The 20,560-nt window shown below is 45.0% G+C and overlaps 1 protein-coding gene across 5 annotated transcripts in view; it reads right to left on the reverse strand.

Moving 5' to 3' along the window:
• Positions 1-20,560, reverse strand: part of SRCIN1 (SRC kinase signaling inhibitor 1) — a 331,708-nt gene that overhangs the window by 279,996 nt on the left and 31,152 nt on the right. The window contains exon 1 of one of the 5 annotated variants that reach the window (XM_079949244.1): positions 490-768. The exons of the other annotated variants lie outside the window; for them this stretch is intronic. The gene's annotated coding sequence lies outside the window, so the exon portion shown is untranslated. Of the gene's footprint in view, positions 1-489; positions 769-20,560 lie in introns of those variants that run through there. 5 annotated transcript variants of the gene reach the window in all.

Consider the following 20,560-nt stretch of genomic DNA (forward strand, 5'->3'; position numbering starts at 1 on the left):
CACACACAGAGAGAGAGAGGGGGGGGTGAAGTGGTTGGACAAAGACCTGGGAGACCTGGGTTCAAATCCCCATGAAGCTCACTGAGTGACTTTGGGCCAGCACTGCCTCTCAGCCTACCCTACCTCCCAGGGTTATTGTAGGGATGAAAGGGAGAAAGGGAGAACCATATATGCCAACTTGAGCTCCTTGGAGAAAAAGGGGAGATATAAACTAACTAAATAAATAAAAATAAAGCACGTTATTTCCCCCAAAGAATCCTGGGCACTAAAATTTACTGCTCACAAAGCTACAATTCCCAGTAACCGCACTGCCCAGAATCCTTTGAAGGGAAGAATGCCCTTTTAATGTGTTTTAAAGTTATAGTGTGCACACAGCTATACCTCTGCTTTGCCCCCCCCCCATATAGTTTTGTGAGGACGCTATGAATTGCTTCAAGCGGTAAAGAGATCCCAGTCCCTTACAGGGCTGCAAGTCCCAAGCTTACTTACTCTGGAGCCATTACAGCTAAGCAGGTCTGGACGCCTGTTTACATTTGCAGTGTACACAAACCCGGGGAACAAATTGCCTTGAGCTCCCAGCGAGCCCTTTTGTTTTTGCTGCAGGCTTGAAATATCACTGCGGTAAACAGTGCTAGCTTTAACACATAGTTCCACAGGCTGAGCAAGGCGTTCTGAGAAACATGGTGTCGCTGCCGAAACCAGGATCCCTGGGTCAGGTAAGGTTCTCCACTTCCACAAGGTGTGATTAAATTGTCATCTGAGGCCATCACACTGTGCTTTTCCCTACTAGTAGCAGCCAATGATGCATGGTGTTGGGAAAGACGCAGAGTGATGATGTCACAAGGGTACGTTTCACTACACGCTACAGAGGCTGAAAACTCAATAGGCCCTTTCAGATGCAGCAATCCTAGCTTGCTAAACTATCATTTTAACAAGCCAGAAATGACTGTAGAGCCCACACGTTCTCCCTGTCCGTCATCTCTTCCTTTCATGTTCCAGCTTCAGCATCTGATTCTGGTCAGAGTTGCTTAAACTGCATTTTCCTGTTAATTTCCGAAATGGTAGCTTAATGTTGGTTTACCAAGCAAAGTTGTTTCCAAGCTGTTTTGTAACAAGCTGCAGGATTGGAAGAACTGGCTTCGGCTCCAATTCAGCTTCCAATTCAGCTGGCTATCTCCCCCGCCTCCCCACCTTGTCCTTGACTACCCCACCTTGTCCTTGACTACCTCATATATATATATGAACCTAAGTAATTTGCATTTCCCAAAACAATATGCGAACCAAACTCAGCCTTCTCCAAATTTTGCAATGCAGTTCTCCATCCAAGTGAATATGTACAAAATGTATTTACTAGGTTAAAGTGCACACAAAAATGCATATATTAGTGAAAACAATGCACAGATGTACATTGTTACATATACATATACATATACATATACATATACATATACATAGGGGGGAAATGCATTGGAAAAATGTGTGTATTAGGAACAATTGCATACCAAAGTTCGTACATTAGGAGAAATTGGCACTAAAATGCTGGTGAATATTCATATGGACTTTTTTAAAAAATCACAAACTGATATGGAAATACAAGAATACTCAACTCAAGACTGGATAAATGAGAAACCGAAGGAAATCAAAATTGACAAAGATTCGCATATCCCTTGAGAAAAGGTGTCTGTATCGACGAAAGCTAACAGCATCAGCTGCTGCTAAGCCTACCACAGGGGCTATTATTCAGGAGGGTGCACCTGACATTTGAAACAGTTGACACAATCTTTATATGCAGGGGTGCACATTTCCCAAACTTTTCTCCCCATAAGAGAAGATCAGGTGAGGCTGCCCCAGTTTGTTCTGTTTGCTAGTGAGGAGGGCTTAAGCCACACTTAACTTCCCTCTGTGCTTTCAGGCACAGTCCAAAGCTTCCTGTCTGAGTGCTCTTCTTTTGCTCTGGAGCTTTCCCCATGAAAATCTGTACTTTACCGCCGAATCAGAGCAAACGGCAATCCGAAGAACACCCAAATTGCTATTCGTTGTGCTTCAGCTTTAAAAAGCGGATTTTTGCAGGGAGAGCTCGGGGACAGGAAAAAAGAGTGCTTGGACATCAAGCTTTAAAGCACAGACCTGTGCCTGGAAAGAACAGGGCAAAAGGTTACCGTGGATAAGCCCTGAGAACATCTTTCTTCCTGGCAACCTGCAGAGAAATGGAGCAGGCTGCTCTGTTGTAAAACCCACGAGTAGGGAGGGCAACACCTTGGTGACAGAGGGCACAGTTTGGACACAGTAGATCCCAGGCTCAAACTCTGGCATCTCCGGTTAGAACGGGCCCTGGGTGGTGATGGGAAAGGCCTCTTTCACACCCAGTCTGGAGAGCTGCTGCCGGTCCAAGCAGACAATATTGGCCTATATGGCCAGCCGTAACGCCGCTTCCTATGCTCCTAAATAGTTGAAGAGCAAGGCGGGTGGAAGAAGCCATACTCTTGGGCTTTCCTTCACTTTAACCTCTCTCATAGTGGAATCACACATTAAAAAGGAGGGAAAGGCTGCCTCCAAAAACAACAGCTTGTCTGCATCAAGCTCACTCTCCATATATAACACCTACTTCTCTGCCCCAACCAACAACAGCAAATGATGTGGTAGAGGAAGCAGCAGGTAAATAAGCTAGGCATTATGGAGGGAATGAAAGATGCTACTGCCATTTCCTGCAGCAATGTGCAAGTCCTCTGTAATGAGCAGTGCTTCCTGTTTTCAATAAACATGGGGCATGTGGTAACCAAAAGAAAAGAACTATTATTATTATTATTAGTTTATTCCTCACCTTGCAAAGACTTATAAAGCCCCTCCTCTTGGAAAGTGCCTCACAAGACGAAACATAAATTACACAATTATCAGTCCTGGGTATCAGCACCAATTTTTTGAAAATAAATAAATTACAATATTAATTAAAGCCGCATGTTTAAAATAGCCATACAACAAGAGAGTTAATGGATGTGGCGTGAAGAACATAACTGGACTCCCCTAATCTTGAGAAACACACTTGAACAACAACGACAACAAAAACGTTTTTTACCAGCTCGCGCCCCAGCCTCAGTGAGCCATGCACAATTACTTTACTCATCGCGACAGCGTATCTATTCTGGGATGGCAAGTGGCAGCGTCTGGCATTTGCAACTGCAGGAAAATGTTTCGGAGGATTGCTAACGCAGCTGAGATTTTGCCTGGGAATGTCTGCAAAATGTGCCATTACAGAGTCTGAGAAGTCTGGACATGTTGGCAATCGACCTGTGGCAAGCCAGTCATACAGACACCTGCTAAACACTCATTTTCGGCATGCCACCATCAGCAGTGCTCTTTGAGCATTTGCTGACTATTGAGGAAAGGGTCAAGTACAATACTGTTACACACCACCCAAATCTCTGAGCGTGCTTACCCAGGACTTATTTCCTTTTGGAAAATGAGGCACAATAGAGACTGCGGTGTCTTTATGATAGATGGGTTTGCTTATACATATATACAACCTGAACCTACAATGGAGGGGTTCACAGCATTAACACGCCAAGTGGTTCTGGCTTCTCCCATAGCCACAACAGCCTTGGACTTAAGCAGACCCCAACCATTACTCTCAAATGTTTCTCTCTCTCCAGCCCGCTGTTTGCTAACTCCATTGCATAACTCCTAACTGCAATCCCTGAACTCTAACCTATAACACTGGCATCGAGAGTACTCATCTGCAAAAGAGATTTGCCCTTTATCCTTTGTGATTTCCCCTTTATCTTTTGTGTTGTCTTAATGGCTCACCTAGGCTATCACCTCAAAAGGAAATTATCCTGACTTAATTAGCTTTTAGGGGAGGCGGGTGGCGCTGTGGGTTAAACCACAGAGCCTAGGACTTGCCGATCAGAAGGTCGTTGGTTCAAATCCCCGCAATGGGATGAGCTCCCGTTGCTCGGTCCCTGCTCCTGCCAACCTAGCAGTTCGAAAGCACGTCAAAGTGCAAGTAGACAAATAGGTACTGCTCCAGCGGGAAGGTAAACGGCATTTCCATGCGCTGCTCTGGTTCGCCAGAAGCGGCTTAGTCATGCTGGCCACATGACATGGAAGCTGTACGCCGGCTCCCTCGGCCAATAAAGCGAGATGAGCGCCGCAAACCCCATAGTCGGTCACGACTGAACCTAATGTTCAGGGGGCCCTTTACCTTTTAATTAGCTTTTAGTACTTTTCAAGCCCCTTAAGATTAAAGAGGTGTTTGACACACAGCTTAATACTCATAGGTCCTGATTAGGTTCTAACGTGCGAATCTGACACAAAGTTTTAACACAGAGATTAAAATTCTAACACCACCTCAATCTGGAATTTAGGGTGTCTTGCACCCACCAACTCATAAAAATACTTTGCTGCATTCACACTCCTGTTTACTGTGCACTCACCTCTGGGTTCTTAATCTGTGTTCACATTACATTATCCAAAATGCATACATATTCTGTACTTTGTTACAGGATGCTACGGTTTGATGTGTTGTTTCTCAAAGAAGCTTCATGCCAATTGGATTTATTCTTTTTCTTGGAGCAGTAGCAAGCCTTTTACCTTAAGAAGAAGAAAGGAGGGAGGCCCTTGACCACTTCAGCCTTTTCATGTTTATTAAAAGTAAGACCTGCCATTGAAAAGTCTACAATTTCTCTTCCCAATATTCATTTGATTATTTTTTGGGTGGAGGGGTTGCATTTTCACCCCACTATAAAAAGATTAGCAAAATGATTCCACCCCGCTTTTATACTGACTTGCGGTGATTCTCTGGGGTCCCAGGCAGAAGAGTTTTTCCAGACTTATCTGGGGACATCAGGAATCAAACCTGCAACCTTCTGCATTCAAAACATGTGCTCTGTAGCTAAGCCATGATCCCACCACCTTTACTGGCTATAAGAGTGTGTATGCGCACGCACAAACGCACACACTTTTGGTTTTTTAAAATGCCTGCAGCCATAACCAGGCAGCAGATTTTCAGAAAATTAATTATTTTAAATCAAAGCAGGCCCCAGCTTGGAAGAGTGCTTTCCTCCTCCTCTTAACACAGGAGGGATGGCATTTGCTGTGAAAGGTCTGGTTCAGTACCAAAAACAAAAGGAATAAAGCATGTGTGGTTTTTTCCTATGGAACTACTGCTCAGCTGTAACAAAATTCATTCTAATGCAATTGATGAACTGACTGGGTTACGGCTCATGCTGCTAATCAGCTAAAGCTGTAATCCTGTGCACACGTACCTGGGTGTAGGTCAAAGGGGCTTGTTTTTGAGTAAACGTGTATAAGACGGCACTGGACAACTCCTTGCACAGTTCATATAGCCAGCTGTTGTGTGAACGGGTCCTTGCTGAGAACCGGAGTTAAACAAGCATTAAGGGTTTGTTAATCTCATGTGTCTGTTTGGGTACATGTGGCTCAGGCAACCAGTCCGCCATCGCCCATGGCCTCATTTCGAGCCTGGATTTGTTGGCCCACAGACATGAAACCTCGGCCCTCTGGGATATGATCAATTGACCCAACCGCTTGGCCCTTGGACCCCGGCAGAAGCTGCAATGACTGCTAAATAATGCATTTGTTGGCAGATGTTGGGAATCAGGACTATCGGGGAAGGCTGAAAGAGCTGCTTTGTTAGGTTTGTTGTTGTGCACTCTCTCCAAAGGTGGGAGTGGGTTGCTTTGTTGCTCATCCCTTCCCATCTGGAACGTGCAGAGCAACCAACAGTCCATCTTTCAGCTTGTCCATAGCTAATTTCCACTGGGAACAAGTGAGCTGGAAAACTCACGTAGATGGAGCTGCATTGAAAGGATGCTGATTCTTTCTCTCCCTCTCTCTCTCCCTCCCCAGCTTTTTTGCCTCCTTTACCCACCGCTCCGTTATTAGCCCTGTAGGCAAAAAGAAAATGAATTGAAGTGTGCTACCTCCTTACTCCATAGTCTCGGATATCGAGAAGGGAGGGAATAAGCGAAGCTCTGGGCCATTACAGGCAGCACTGTTCTTATGGAGGTCTCCATGACCTCAGCCGTAGCACGCAAGCCTCTGTCCCTATTGAGGGCAGGCTGTTCCCCAGTGAACACGGCATATTCAGAGGCATCTAAAGCTCTGAACAGATCTGGCGGCCGATCACAGAAACAGAGAGAAGCTAGGGTGAAGGTGTTTCATATGTGCGTGTGTGTGTAAGTGAGGACATTTCCTATTTTAAACATTCCTTTGAAGGGAGACGTTAAGAACTCTGCCTCATGATGATCCTTGTAATCTCAGCCCCAGGTAAACATTATAATGATTATATTATAATTTAGCATAATTTGTAAGGCAGCTTACAAATAAAATAGAATAAAATACAACTGTAGCCGTTAATTAAAAAAAAAACAACCAAACTCATCAGAATAAAATAATGTAAGAGTTTAGCTTTAAAAATCAGAATTGTATCAGGGGCGGGCGCGCGCGCACACACACACACACACACACACGTATCATACATCAAAATAGCATTCTTGCCATGTTGAGTATGGGTCTCTAAAACTTTGTCCTGTGCTTAAATGAAACTGCAGACTACCTAGGTGTCAGTAAATGTGAGAAAACCTATGCCTCCAATCAATAGAAAGAACAGGAAATTCAGGGGAAATATTTGTTCATTTGGCCTATTTTTATCCCACCCTTTAGCACAGGTGCTCCCAGAGTGGCTAAGAAAGTGGCTAAGTAAAATAACAATCATGAAATGAAAGATGAATAATAGACAAGTCGCATTTAAAAAACAACAACCCCCCAATGATGAACTAAAAGTTTTTAAAGGTTGAGGGAAATGAAAATATCTTCACTTGGCATTGAAAAGAGGCCAGAGATTATGGTAGGCAATCATCCATCGGGAGGGCAGTCCCAAAAGCTCTCTTCCCAGTGACCACCTGCCTGGATTCAGCTGAAGTCTTTAAGTCTTCAAACCATTAAGGGTAAGCACCAGCACTTTGAACTGTGGTGAGAAGCAGCCAATAAAGCTGTTGGTAAACCAGTAAGATATGTACACAACAGCAGGCCCCAGTTAGCAGCTGCAGCAGTTTAGACTAAACCAGTGTTTCCCAGTCTTGGTTCTCCAGCTGCTTATGGACTACAGTTCCCATCATCCATGACAACTGGTCTTCCTAGCTAGGGATGATGGGTGTTGTAGTCCCAAAACAGTTTGGGAAACCCTGGACTACGCTTTGCAGGCAGTTTCCAAAGGCAGCCCCACATACAGCAAGTAGCAGACTAGTCTAGTCTGGAGTTCACCAAAGAAGGGATAAATGCATAGGGGCGGCTGCAGTATGGGCATCCAATGGCAAAGCTAGATCAATGAAGATCCTGCCCTGCCCCCCAGATGGCGAATATAATCTTGTAGGAGGGCAACCCTGTCCAGGACAGATTGAGCATCACCTCTCCAGTCAGGCCAACAAAAACAGCATCTCTGTCTTCTCAGGATTGAGCTCCAGTTTCTTGGCCCTCAACCAGTTCATTACTGACCCCAAGCAGGAATATTTATAACTGGCTTCAGATTTTTGAAATGAGCACATACAAATTCTAAGCATGTAGTGCTCTGAGGTGCAGGAGTGAGTTAGGGCATGTTCTTGTGAAATACTGTACACTGTGGAACTTGGCTATGGAAGAGGGCACCGCATGACAGCATGCTGGATTAGATGAGCTTCAGCTACATCTTCCATGAGTCTATAATTCCGAGGTTTGTTTGGTTTTCTTTCCCAGCCCCCTCTGCAATTAGAACCACCGAAATCCTCCCTTCTGCTCCATGTTTTGTTGGCATTTCCCTGATGCTTCTCTCAGGGCTATTATCAAAAGCTCTCTTTTCCTTTTGGTGGATTTTGATGGACAGGCCCCAGGGAGCAGGTCGGAATGTGCCACGAATTTATCAGCTTCCCACCGATGGCCCGGCATGCTAGCGTTAAAGAGATGGCATTATCTTTTATCATACGGTGGCCAAGTTCCCTCCCCGCCCCCCGCCTCCGCTTAGCATTGCGTGGGCAAAAGGATGGCTAATGCATAATGTATGGCAAGAGCTTAAAAGAGGGACAGAGGAGGAGGATGGGAAATATGAAGTACGGATGCTTAATATCCCCCCCCCCAAAAAAAATGAAGTGTTGTGCCCTTAAGTCAGCCCAGAAGACTTCCTCCTTGATCCCAATTATGTGGGGGCTGATTGCAAGGTTGCTCCAGCTTTTTGAGAAGCCCATGAACAATCTGGTGTAGGATGACTTATGCACTGTCTTAGGGGTGTATTGTATGTGTTGAGAAATAGAAATATGGCCACTGAGAGTCATAGAATCATAGAATTGTAGAGTTGGAAGGGTTCCCGAGGAACATCTAGTCCAAGCCCTTGCATTGCAGGACTATGGGAGCTATTGGGTTGTTGTTTTTATTTTTATTATGTATTTTGTGGTTTTATATCTTGATTCTATTCTGTGAACTGCCCAAAGACCCCTGGGAAAAGGGCGGTATATAAATTCAATCAATCAATCTATAAAACAGCTATCCCATATGGGGATTGAACCTGCAACCTTGGCGTTACCAGCAACACACTCTAACCAACTAAGCTATCCAGGCTGACCAGGTGAGTACCAGCATTCCTTTGAAAGGTAGATCAGGGTGAACAATTGGCCCAAGATCATTCAGTTACTTTTTTTAGGGCTCTCTCTCTCTCTCTCTCTCTCTCACACACACACACACACACAGAGAGAGAGAGAGAGAGAGAGAGAGAGAGAGAGTGTCTAACACACTAACCACTGCACTAGGAGTGTGGAATTGTTTCCAGTCTGAGGGCTACTACATTCCCTTCCTGGTAATTTCCTGAGGGCCATAGATCAAAGCTGAAGCATCTGCTTTGCCTACAAGAGATCCAGGTTCAGTCCCCAATATCGCCAGGTTCAGCTGGGAATGTCCCCAGAAAACTGCGTAGGAAATACTGAGCAAGATGGACTGATGTTGTGACTTGGTAAAAGGCAGCTTCCCATGTCCCTATGATTCTACCCCTGGAATAATAAACTGTTAGGAGGAGTCAGTCTGACCAGAGAGACTAGAGGGCCTATCTTCTCTGCTTAGGAAGCCCAGCAGCCTGTGATAGCTGGCCACTGACGACATCAGGCTGAAGGACCCACGTATGTTTAGCCTAAAGAAAAGAAGATTATTGTGAAGGGAAATATGCTGACAGCACCTTCATTTATTTCAAAGGGTACTGAGAATAAGACAGAAATCACTGGGCTTAAAAATCACAGGAGGCTAGATCTATGCCAACGCTTTAGAAAGAAACCCTTTCCAATCTAAAAAGCAGCTCCCAGCAATGTGAATAACCTGTTTAGATCATTTCCCCCCCTGAGATTTTCAGGAAAAGGCCTATCAGTAGTTGTCAGGCATACTTTAAGTGTACTATTTCCCTTTTTAAGGAAAAAGGACAAAAGCTGGCGTGACCTGATATCTACAAGCACCTAGAACAGACTACAGTGGTACCTCGGGTTAAGTACCTAATTCGTTCCGGTGGTCCGTTCTTAACCTGAAACTGCTCTTGACCTGAAGCACCACTTTAGCTAATGGGGCCTCCTGCTTCTGTTCTTATCCTGAAGCAAAGTTCTTAACCTGAGGTATTATTTATGGGTTAGTGGAGTCTGTAACCTGAAGCGTATGTAACCTGAAGCGTATGTAACCCGAGGTACCACTGTAATTCAGGACTCATCTGCCTTATACATTTAAATCATACTACTTTGAACGGCCATGGCTTCCTTCAAATAATCTGGGGAACTGAACTATGTCAAGGGTGCCAAGAGGAGATCCTTATTCCCCTCACAGAACTACAGTTTCCAGAGATGTTTAACAATCAATACTTATTTCCCAGTAAACTCTGGGAATTGTAGTTTTGTGAGGAGAATAAGGGTCTCCTCTCGGCACCCTTGACAAACTACACTTCCCAGGCAAACTTCCCATTGGGGGAAGTCATTGCTGCCTGAAGTGGGATACTGCTTTAAACATACAACCGTACCTTGGATCCCAAACGCCTTGGAACTCAGACGTCTTGGCTCCTGAACGCCACCAACCCAGAAGTGACTGTTCTGGTTTGTGAACGTTCTTTTGGAACCTGAACATCCGACAGGGCTTCCTGTAGCCAATCAGAAGACGCGATTTGGTTTTTGAATGTTTTAGAAGTCAAACTGACTTCCAAGGTACGACTGTATTGTGTAGACAGGGCCTAAATCTGCAATCTCCCTTCTTCAGACTAACAAATGCATGGCGGATAAAGCTATCATCAGCAGTTACTAGTCACAATGACTATGTACTATCTCCACTATATACCATTTGGTGGGGGTCACAGGTGGGCTGTTGTGCCTATGTCCTGCTTCTGGGCTTTCCAGAGGCAACAGGTTGGCCACACAGAGAACAGAACGCTAGACTAGATGGGCTTTTGGTCTGATTCAGAAGGTCTCCCAATGCAGCCCTCAAGCCTTCAAAATGCAACATCATCATCATTGAAATGTATATATGGCCCTTCATCCAAAGATCTCAGGGCAGTTCACAACATACAGGATAAAAGCACCACATAAATAGTTAAATAAAAGCAAAACAAAAAAATACCCCCCCTCCCACGAACATATTTAAATGGTCATAGTACATTAATAAGCCCAAAGCCTGGTTGAAGAGGAACATTTTCGCCTGGCACCTAAAGATGTATAATGAACCTCCCTGAAGAGAGCATTCCACAAACAGGGAATTGCGGCAGAAAAGGCACTGCCATCCTCCGGACCTCATGGAGGAGGCTCATGAAGAAGGGCCTCAGATGATGATCAGAGTCTGGGTTGGTTTATATGAAAAGAGGAGGTACTTGAGGTATGGCGGTCCCGAGCTGTTCAAGACTTTATAGGTCAAAACCAGCACTTTGAATTGGGCACAGAAACTAATGAGCAGCCAGTGCAGTTGGGTCAGGATTGGTGTAATATTCTCAAACTGTCTTGCCCCAAAGAGCAACCTGGCTGCCTAATTCTGCACCAGCTGAAGTTCCCAAACCATCTTCAGAAGCAGCTCTACGTATAATGTACTGCAGTGATCTAACCTAGAGGTTACCAGAGCATAGACTTGTGATTCCCCCACCCCTTCACTCTTGAACTGTTTTAAAATTTAGCATGCAAAAGAGCTCTGTAGAACTCAAAAGCTCACTATTTTCTTTTCTTTTTTTTTACATTCTGGTCGGTTCCTAATAATGGTACTGTCCAATTATGTGTTGTGGAGGCTTTTTTTTCTTAATGGATAAACATGGCTGCCTTTGTTTTCTTCCAGCTTCCATTGAAGATGGCAAATTCTCCCTTCTTTCAGTCCTTTAAAGAATGAAAATCGGAATAATGGGAACTATTAGTAGAGCGGAGGCTGCAAGAGAAATTCTGGACTTCTGGGCTCACATTCATATCCCCTGCCCTTTATGGAAATCACGTTTCCCCCCTTCTTTCCCCTCTAGCCTGCAAGATGGAGAATAATTATCCCTCTCACAAGGGAGTCGGGCAGGCTCATTAATGGTTTGCAAAGTGCTTTGCCAATCATCAGACAAGGAAGGGCAGAACGCAGGTAATTATTTTTAGCCACTGAAGGAGAGCTCAGTTTCTAGAGGTGCCACATGCTGGAAGGGTTCCCCCCCCCCCTTCCCTCTTTTTCTCCTCTCAGTTAGGCGCCTAGAGCAGCTGAGGACTCCTGGGTGTCTGCGTATCCCTTCAAACAGAAATACTGTTTCTTGGCCTTCTGGCAAAGATCATGTGCAAACCAGCAGGTTTCATATCTATATCTATTTCTCGCCTTGGTGACTCTACACAGAGGGCAGGCTGTGTTGGTGTGTTCAGGAATGGTTTGAAAATGTATTTTTGGTAAAGGTCCCTGAACGTTGTTGAAAAAAATATCAGGGATAATAATAATAATAATAATTTATTATTTATACCCTGCCCATCTGGCTGGGTTTCCCCAGCCACTCTGGGTGGTTCCCAACAGAATATTAAAAATGCGATAAAACATCAAACACTAAAAACTTCCCTAAACAGGGCTGCCTTTAGATGTCTTCTAAGAGTCAGATACAGTGGTACCTTGGTTTTCGAATGCCTCCGTAGTCGAACGTTTCGGAACTCGAATGCCGAAAACCAGGAAGTAAATGCCTCAGTTTTCGAACACACCTCAGAAGTCGAACAGGAAATGCAGCTTCCGTTTTGAGTTTTCTGTACTGAGGCTTCCATTTTGAGGTTTCTGCTTTCAGTTTCGAACGTTTCGGAACTCGAACAGATTTCCGGAACAGATTACATTCGAAAACTGAGGTACTCCCAACAGATTTTTATTATTTTTAGAAGAGACTCAATCAATTATTTATTGCATTTTACTAAAAGCCATTACAAATCCAGTCACAGAACCAGTAAGTCCAATAAAACCTATTGAGAAAGGGACTCCGTCATGTACTGGCAAATTCATGAATTCCGCAGTTACAGCTAATTTGGAGTTCTCAAAAACCAGGCAATGAGGCAAGTCATACAAAAAAATTATCTTTTTTATTATTACAAGTATATCCCACCTTTCACTCAAGATGGTGTACAGAGTTCCCTCCCCGCCCCATTCCATTTTATCCTCACAACAACCCTGTGATGTAGGTTAGGCCGAGAGGCAGCGATTGGCCCAAGGTCATCTGAGTGAGCTTCATGGCTGAGTGGGGATTGCAACCCCACCAAGTCCTAGTTCACTGAAGAATGTGGGGTAACATTTGCTTGATGCATCATGTAACCTCCTCGGCAAACAAATCAGGACGAATGCACCATAAACAGGTCGCCTGGAAACAACCTAAGAAAACTGCTCCCTCGGTAACTGAGGGAAAAGATGTGACTGAGTCAACTTTTGTTTTTACCAAATGTCGATAGCCCTCTTCAGACACTCTGCTTGCTTGTGAAAAGAGCACAAGAGTGTGAATAAGTGAGCTAAGTTCCGCCATTCCCCTTCATGAATTAAAAAGTGAGATTCTGATGAAAACCAACTTCCAAAATGTGGTAACACCACTAGCAGGCAAAAAGGAGTGAAAAAAACTCCAGGTGCCACAAATGAGCCCACAGTTGGGCGGGGGAATGGTTTCTCAAGGGCAGGGAATCTCCTGTATTCATGGGGGTTTCATGCACGATTTAAGGCTCATCCACACTTCTGCTTGTCCCAAGTAGTTTTCCCCTTGCCCCGCTCCTTTTCCAGGAAAAACCTGCTTTTTAGTGCTAAATTGGAGCAAATGTCAATCTAGAGAAATTGCCCTTTGCTCTGATTGAGAGCTAAAGAGTGGTTTTCCTTGGGGGAAAGCAGTGAGGCAAGAGGAAGTATGGATATGCCTTTAGAGTACAGGAGTCTATTTGCTTCAGATGCTCACCCTGCAAGACAGAGTAGCAGCAAAGCTTAGGCTGCATACACACAATAAGTTAAAAGCTGGGGAATTGTCGCTTTGTTAGGGATCAACTACAGTTCCCGGGTTTCCTTGGGCAAGCCACATGCTTCAAACATGATTTAAATGTATGGCATGCACACACAATGAGTGTGCATGTCCCCGATGCCACGTTGCTTTTACACACAAGTAGAATGCCTGAAGACGGCTTATGCTATGCAGTAGATGAAAGTGCTGAATTCTGATGGGGAAAACCAACATTTGAATTCCTGCTTAGCCATAAAGTTTACAGGGTGGCCTTGGGCAATTTTTTCACTCATGCACATGTTCGTTCGTTCTCTCTCTCTCAGTGTAACCTACTTCACAAGGTTGATATGGGAATAAATTACATGCTGCAATTTGTGCACATTATTATAGGGGGTGGGGAGTTTATGCCAGTACTTGTAGCCACACGCCGCACATTTACTCGCATAGAACATCCTCTCACAATACTTTTAGCACTAACTTATTCCAAGTTAACTCTCCATTACCCTTCCCTATTTGTTAGCAAAGTGACCTCAGGAAAGCTCCTTAGATATTCTCTGGACAAGTGCTGCACAACACTTCTCCTTGTTAAAATCATAGTGGAGAACTATCCTGTTTTGGTATAAGCTAGCACCCACTGCTCAGCAACTACTTTTGAACAAACATTCGTGTTTTGAAATCATCCAAGGGAACAAAAGCTCCTTCCACACAGTCTCTGCCCTCTGAGCCACAAAAGGACTCTTTCCCTGAAGAAAGTTGGTCCGAGCTGTCTCCTTATGCCTGGGCTGCCTGCTTCCATATGCCTATTCTGGACTCAAGCGCACCTGAGGTACATAATGGAGGAATTCCAGCAGAACTTCTCTTTGTTGTTCTCTCAGTAGAGGAGTTAAAAGCGCCAGATCTCAGCAACAGAGAAACTGGCCAAGACATGTATCATATGGAGAGGATTGGAGTCAGCTGCAATGGTGGAGCCAGACTGAGCTGGTTATATGAATGGGAGACTATTCCGCTCCAAATCACTCCTATGTTAAAGGTGAAGATACACTTCCCAGGCAAATTTCAGATAAAGTTGAGGTGGCTGTCTTGCAGCCATGGCAACTCAGCACATTTGGCAACCCCACAGTGGATGCATGCAGGCCTTGGTTGTCTCTTGTCGGGACAGAAGCAACCTGTGCTTGCTTGCTCGGTTCTTGCTTCTGGATAAATGTGCAAAAGGGAAGCTTGCACATCTCTCTCCCACATTGATCTCTGTGAATTCCATATGCATTTGGAACCTGCACAAGGGAGATCTGTGTGTGTCCCCCTTTGCCTGTTACATCAGTAGCAAGAAAACAACTAGCGCAAGTCACTCATCATTCCTTATAACAACTGTCAATGCTTCTTTGGACATCTGTGTCTAGCCTCAGCTGCTCCTCTTCACAGTTCCAGTTCTCACCAGATTTTCCCAACAGCTTGTGCTTGAGAGCAACTCAAAGCTCTTGGTCAATTCCTATCCATTGGATAAAAAAACATGATTCCTTTTTTCCTGGCCCTTTTCTGAAGAAAACGTAGAATTATCATGGGCAGGTGGATGACAAAAAGGGAAGGGGTGAGCTTCAATTAGCCCTGCACCAAGTTTCTACATCTTGAGACCTGTCTATTTTTTAAAAGATCCCTACTTTGTTTATTTAAAATCTTTCTTAAGGCATCCATCATCAGACGATTTCAGGCCTGAAACAGCCTTTAAAAGAGCAGGTGGGTTATAACCTGGATAGTTGGCAACCCACCCACACCTTTCATCATTTGAAGGCTAAGAACTTCATACTATTTAAGGAAGGATGGTAGGCTTGATTTGGGATCAATCTCAGAATCCCACAGTGAACTGTGGATGAGAAGTGTGTAAGAAGAAACCTCAAAATAGCAAGAGGGGAACCAGTCCTAAGTGGGTGTGCTTAAAGGCTCAAGAGCCAAGAGTAACCAGTATTTCTTATTTAATGTCACTGGCTGTATCTGAGCTCAGAGAAGCCGCTTGACCTTAAGAGCCTGCAGATTGCAGAAGTGTAATTTCACAAAAATATTTGGGGGGTTGATACCAAGGAAGCACATGAAGTCGCTTTGATCTGGGGCTGTACAAAGGGGTCAGCAACTGTGAATTGATTTAGAATACTGTGCCTTATATTTAAATTCTCTCATGTGGACTGGAACTGAACGGGTTCATTATGTGTGCCAATCTAGTTGCTGACTTTTTAATAGGATGGAAGTGGAAGAAAACCGGACCATGTTCAGTTGAAGCTGAACTAGAGTGGGAACTGAACAAAACTATTTAAGTAGTTTGACTCCTTTGAAGCAGAAAGGAAGGCTTCCTGGGGGAGAATGTAAACACTGGGATCACAAAGGCTATTATTTGGGGTTGCTTACACATTGATGGGGGACAGCAGTTCTTACATTCCAATTCCTGGTCCCAAAATAAACCTAATTGCCTCCTTTATGAACTCTGGAGAGGATACAGTAAACTGGAAACCATGCTGTGAAAGCTCAAACACACACCAACTGAGAAGGTGAAAGGAAGCTGGAGGCTGAGGGGCACTGGTTCCACTCATAATGTACCGTATTTTTCGGCCCATAGGGCGCACCTAGTTTTTTGACGGGAAATAAAGGGGGGAAAATATTTTTTCCCCAGGTGCGGGGCTGGGGCGGGGGAAGCCCAAGCTTCCCCCGACCCCAGAACAGGCAGCTCACCATAAGCTGTGGGGGAGCTGCGCGACTTCGCGCAACCCTCCTACAGCTTGCAGAGAGCTGCGCGAAGCCCGAAGCCTGGGGGGCACTGAGCTTAGCACCCCCCAGGCTTCAGGGTGCAGGCAGCTCTCCCACGGCTTGCGGATAGCTTCCTGGAGCCTGGAGAGCGAGAGGGGTCGGTGCGCACTGACCCCTCTCCTCTCCAGGCTTCAGCGAAAGCCTGCATTCGCCCCATAGGACACACACACATTTCCCCTTCATTTTTGGAGGGGAAAAGTGCGTCCTATAGGGCGAAAAATACAGTAGTTTAATTACTTTTTAACCATTATCTTTTATATGTGTTTAGCTTTCTATATTTTGTGCACGCTGTTTTAATTTTTGTAAGCAGACTAGAATCCCGGTCTGGGAGTAAGGCAGTATATAAATAAACATATAATAACAAGAACTCCTTTTTAAGGCTTGAAACAAATGCAGCCAAGTAATGCAACCGTAAAGAGGGAATATGTCTCTAGTAAGCAGGTGCCAGATACCTCCCTGTTTGTTTGTTTGCTTGCCTGCCTGCCTCTGTTTGTTTGTTTGTTTGTTTCTCTCTCTCTCTCTCTCTCTCTCTCTCTCTCTCTCTTTCTTTCTCTTTCTTTCTTTCTCTCTCTCTCTCTCTCTCTCATACACACACACACACACAGAGTAAGTATCACAAGATAGCATGGCTACCAGGCGGGATTGAGTTCCACCATCTCCAAATGGCAGAAATTAAGTGTTGGAAGGAGAGGAAAACAGGGAAAGGGAGGAAAGAAACCATGTACAGTGAAACGAAACAAAAGGAAGAAATAGCGTGTAAGGGAATGTGGGGAAATGAAAGAGGAAAAATCATGGGAAGGCCACTATGAACTGTATGTTGTGACAAATTTCTAATCCTTTGGCAAACACACCCCTTATTCACATCTCATTTACCTTTTGCAAATCTTGGGACTCAACATGAGAGGGTTAGGGATTGGGCAATACACACACACACACACACACACACACACATATCATGGCCTCTGAAGAATCAGGGAAACGAATCAGGTGAGAGGTGGGGCCGTGGTGGGGGATGGAGGAAGACATACACATACAGGTATACGGTTGCTGTGGAAACCAGCTATAAAGAAGATCAAGATGAAAGATGGAGGTAAGGACTCTGGCATTTTTCTCCTACCTTTCTTGCCTTTTCCCTCTAACTACATGTCATCCCACAGCTCAGGCAAAATGATGGGCACAACAGAAGGTAGAAGGCTGTAGCAAACAGGCCCCCGCTGTCCTTTTCAGAGACAGCAATAACAGATGGGATGTTTTGGGCCTACCTGCCCTGTTGGGACACCTTTCCTCCTCATTTCCAGCTGCTCTTCCAGCTCCGCCCTGCTTTCCAGCCAGGTAAGAGAGGAATGTCCCCCAAACTCAATTTCCAGAAGGGAAGCAAACCCCTCCCACCTCCTGTCCTCTCAAACCAAAGAACATGTACTGTGAAAATGCATCCACATAGAATTCTCTTGGCTTGTTCTTTTTTTTCCCCCGCAACCTGACTGCAAAAGTGCAGTGAGGGATTTAATTTGAACAAGGAGTTACCAGAGTTTAAACCCACCTGAAATCCCACCCCATCCTCACATGTAAATAGATTACAAGGAAGCCCCAAATGTTTTGCTGCCTGCGGTGCCTTTACCTACAAGTCAAGTCATTTGGAGCCTGAGGCCAAAAAAAAAGGTGGGGGGGAAATCACAAGCATCTCTCTCCTTCCCTGGCAATAAAAAAACCACAATAAATATAAATTAAATAACTAACAAGTTGCTGCCCTTTCTTGATACCCAAAATTAGCTCCCAAGGCAGCTGCCTAATTGCCAGCCCTGGTGTTGTTGTTGTTGTTTAGTTGTTTAGTCGTGTCCGACTCTTCGTGACCCCATGGACCAGAGCACGCCAGGCACTTCTGTCTTCCACTGCCTCCCACAGTTTGGTCAAACGCATGCTGGTAGCTTCGAGAACACTGTCCAACCATCTTGTCCTCTGTTGTCCCCTTCTACTTGTGCCCTCCATCTTTCCCAACATCAGGGTCTTTTCCAGGGAGTCTTCTCTTCTCATGAGGTGGCCAAAGTATTGGAGCCTCAGTTTCACGATCTGTCCTTCCAGTGAGTACTCAGGGCTGATTTCCTTAAGAATGGATAGGTTTGATCTTCTTGCAGTCCATGGGACTCTCAAGAGTCTCCTCCAGCACCATAATTCAAAAGCATCAATTCTTCAGCAATCAGCCTTCTTTATGGTCCAGCTTTCACTTCCATATATCACTACTGGGAAAACCATAGCTTTTACTATACAGACCTTTGTTGGCTTGCCAGCCCTGGTAGTTTAGTACAATTTGGTGCCACAAACTTAGAACCCTTGTTCTTTATCTGTACTTCAGTTCAGTAACAAAATGGCAGCCAAATTGGGTTCCAGGTTCCCCTCCTTTTTTCCTCATTATACCTAACTTCTGAGTAGCAGCATAACCTAGCCTTCCACAGGTTAGTATGTCAGTAAGTTACTTTACCACTCAAGTCTTGCACAATGTAGCTTAAATCCTCCCTCCCCCCCGTACCTTATATTTGTTCCATATCCAGTGTGGTGTAGTGGTTAAGAGCGGTAGACTCGTAATCTGGGGAACCGGATTCGCTTCCCCGCTCCTCCACATGCAGCTGCTGGGTGACCTTGAGCTAGTCACACTTCTTTGAAGTCTCTCAGCCTCACTCACCTCACAGAGTGTTTGTTGCGGGGGAGGAAAGGAAAGGAGAATGTTAGCCGCTTTGAGACTCCTTCGGGTCGCGATAAATCAGGATATCAAATCCAAACCCTTCTTCTTCTTCCTTATCTCATTTTATCTTCACTTCAATGAACCACTTTCATTCACTAAAATCAGACTGAAGTGTTGGAAGTCAAGGGGTGAGATACAATAATCAACTTTGGGGAATTGCTATCAGCAGATTTAATTCCTTTTCAAATTTTCCTCATGCCCCCTGAAGGACTGACTGGAGTATCTTAGGGCCACGTGATACACCTCCTCATGAACTCTGTTCGTGTGGACAGCAACAAGATTACGTTCCCCACAGTGCCTTTCCAGGGAGCTTCTGTCCCATTCAAAAAGGAGAGAGAGCAGACGTGGAGAACCTGTAGCCCTACAGATGTTGCTGAACATAAATTCCCATCATTCCTGACCACTGGCCATGCTGGCTGGGCCTGATGGGAGTTGGAGTCCAACATTAGGAGAACCACAGCTTTTCCATCACTGAGTAGAACAATGAAGAACCCTGGAATGTCCTTCCATGACCTGCCCAGCACACATGCTCTTTCTGGCACTGAATTCATATTTTTGTATGTAGCATGAGAACATTATAGAAGCAAAGCTGTTACTCCTGAAATACAGCAGTGGATAGCATGGTGCAGCAGCAGCGCTCACCTGATTCCCCCAACCGCTAAGTCTCTGGTGCTTCCCAGGAAGGAGGGATGAGGTGACAGGGAAGTTAGCATGGTGCAAACGCACCAGCAAAGCCAAGCTGGGGCTCCAGCTGGCGCAATTGCACCACAGTGGCTTCCCCACCACCTCCCACCTCCCCCTTTCCTTCCTGAGAAGTAAGAGCAACTCAGGTGTCAGGTGAGAGGCAGCACCTTACCATGCCATCTGCTACTGCTGAAATAGGCCCTAGAGAAGGGGCAAACATTTGCCCCACTACATTAAAGCTGAACTGGAACAAACAACAATTGGATTTTCAGCAGATTACCATTTGTTCCGATTGAGCACTAAAGAGTGGGAAAGTTGCAGAACAAAGGCAAAACCACTCAGACTCATGCCTAGAAAGCATGGGGCAAGCAAAAACTGCTTATTAGGCATGGGACAAGCGGAAGTGTGTTCGTCCAGACACAGCCCAGGCCAGTTACCAGCCAATGCCTGCAAATCCAAGAGAGGTTAGTTTAGGCTACGCTCAAGTGAATGCTCATTTCTGTTTAATAAAGTGTCACTGTGTCTTAGCATTGCAGCCCCAAAACACATGCTAAAGCACATGAGCATCTATTAAGTAGAAATGAGTGCTGGCATGAGCATGGACTAAAATGACCTCCTTTAGATTTCCAACTGCTAACAGGTACCAGACCTGTGCTGCGTTTTGAGTGTCATGCTGCCTGCACGATTCATATATCCTTCTCCGTGAATATTCTATTCTCTCTCTCTCCCTCCACTGACCTAGTTTTTCAGCATTTCTGGAAGGTAAAGGATATGCACACAGCGTAGTAAAGCAAGAAGGCCTCAGGGGAATCGCCCCCAAACAACTGCACTGAATTAGCAATTCTCTTTCATAGCTGCCTCCTGCCAAGCAGTACAAGTCTCAGAAATTTAGACAGGGA

The sequence above is a fragment of the Podarcis cretensis genome, assembly GCF_951804945.1.
Source record: "Podarcis cretensis genome assembly, chromosome: 13".
NCBI lineage: Eukaryota > Metazoa > Chordata > Lepidosauria > Squamata > Lacertidae > Podarcis > Podarcis cretensis.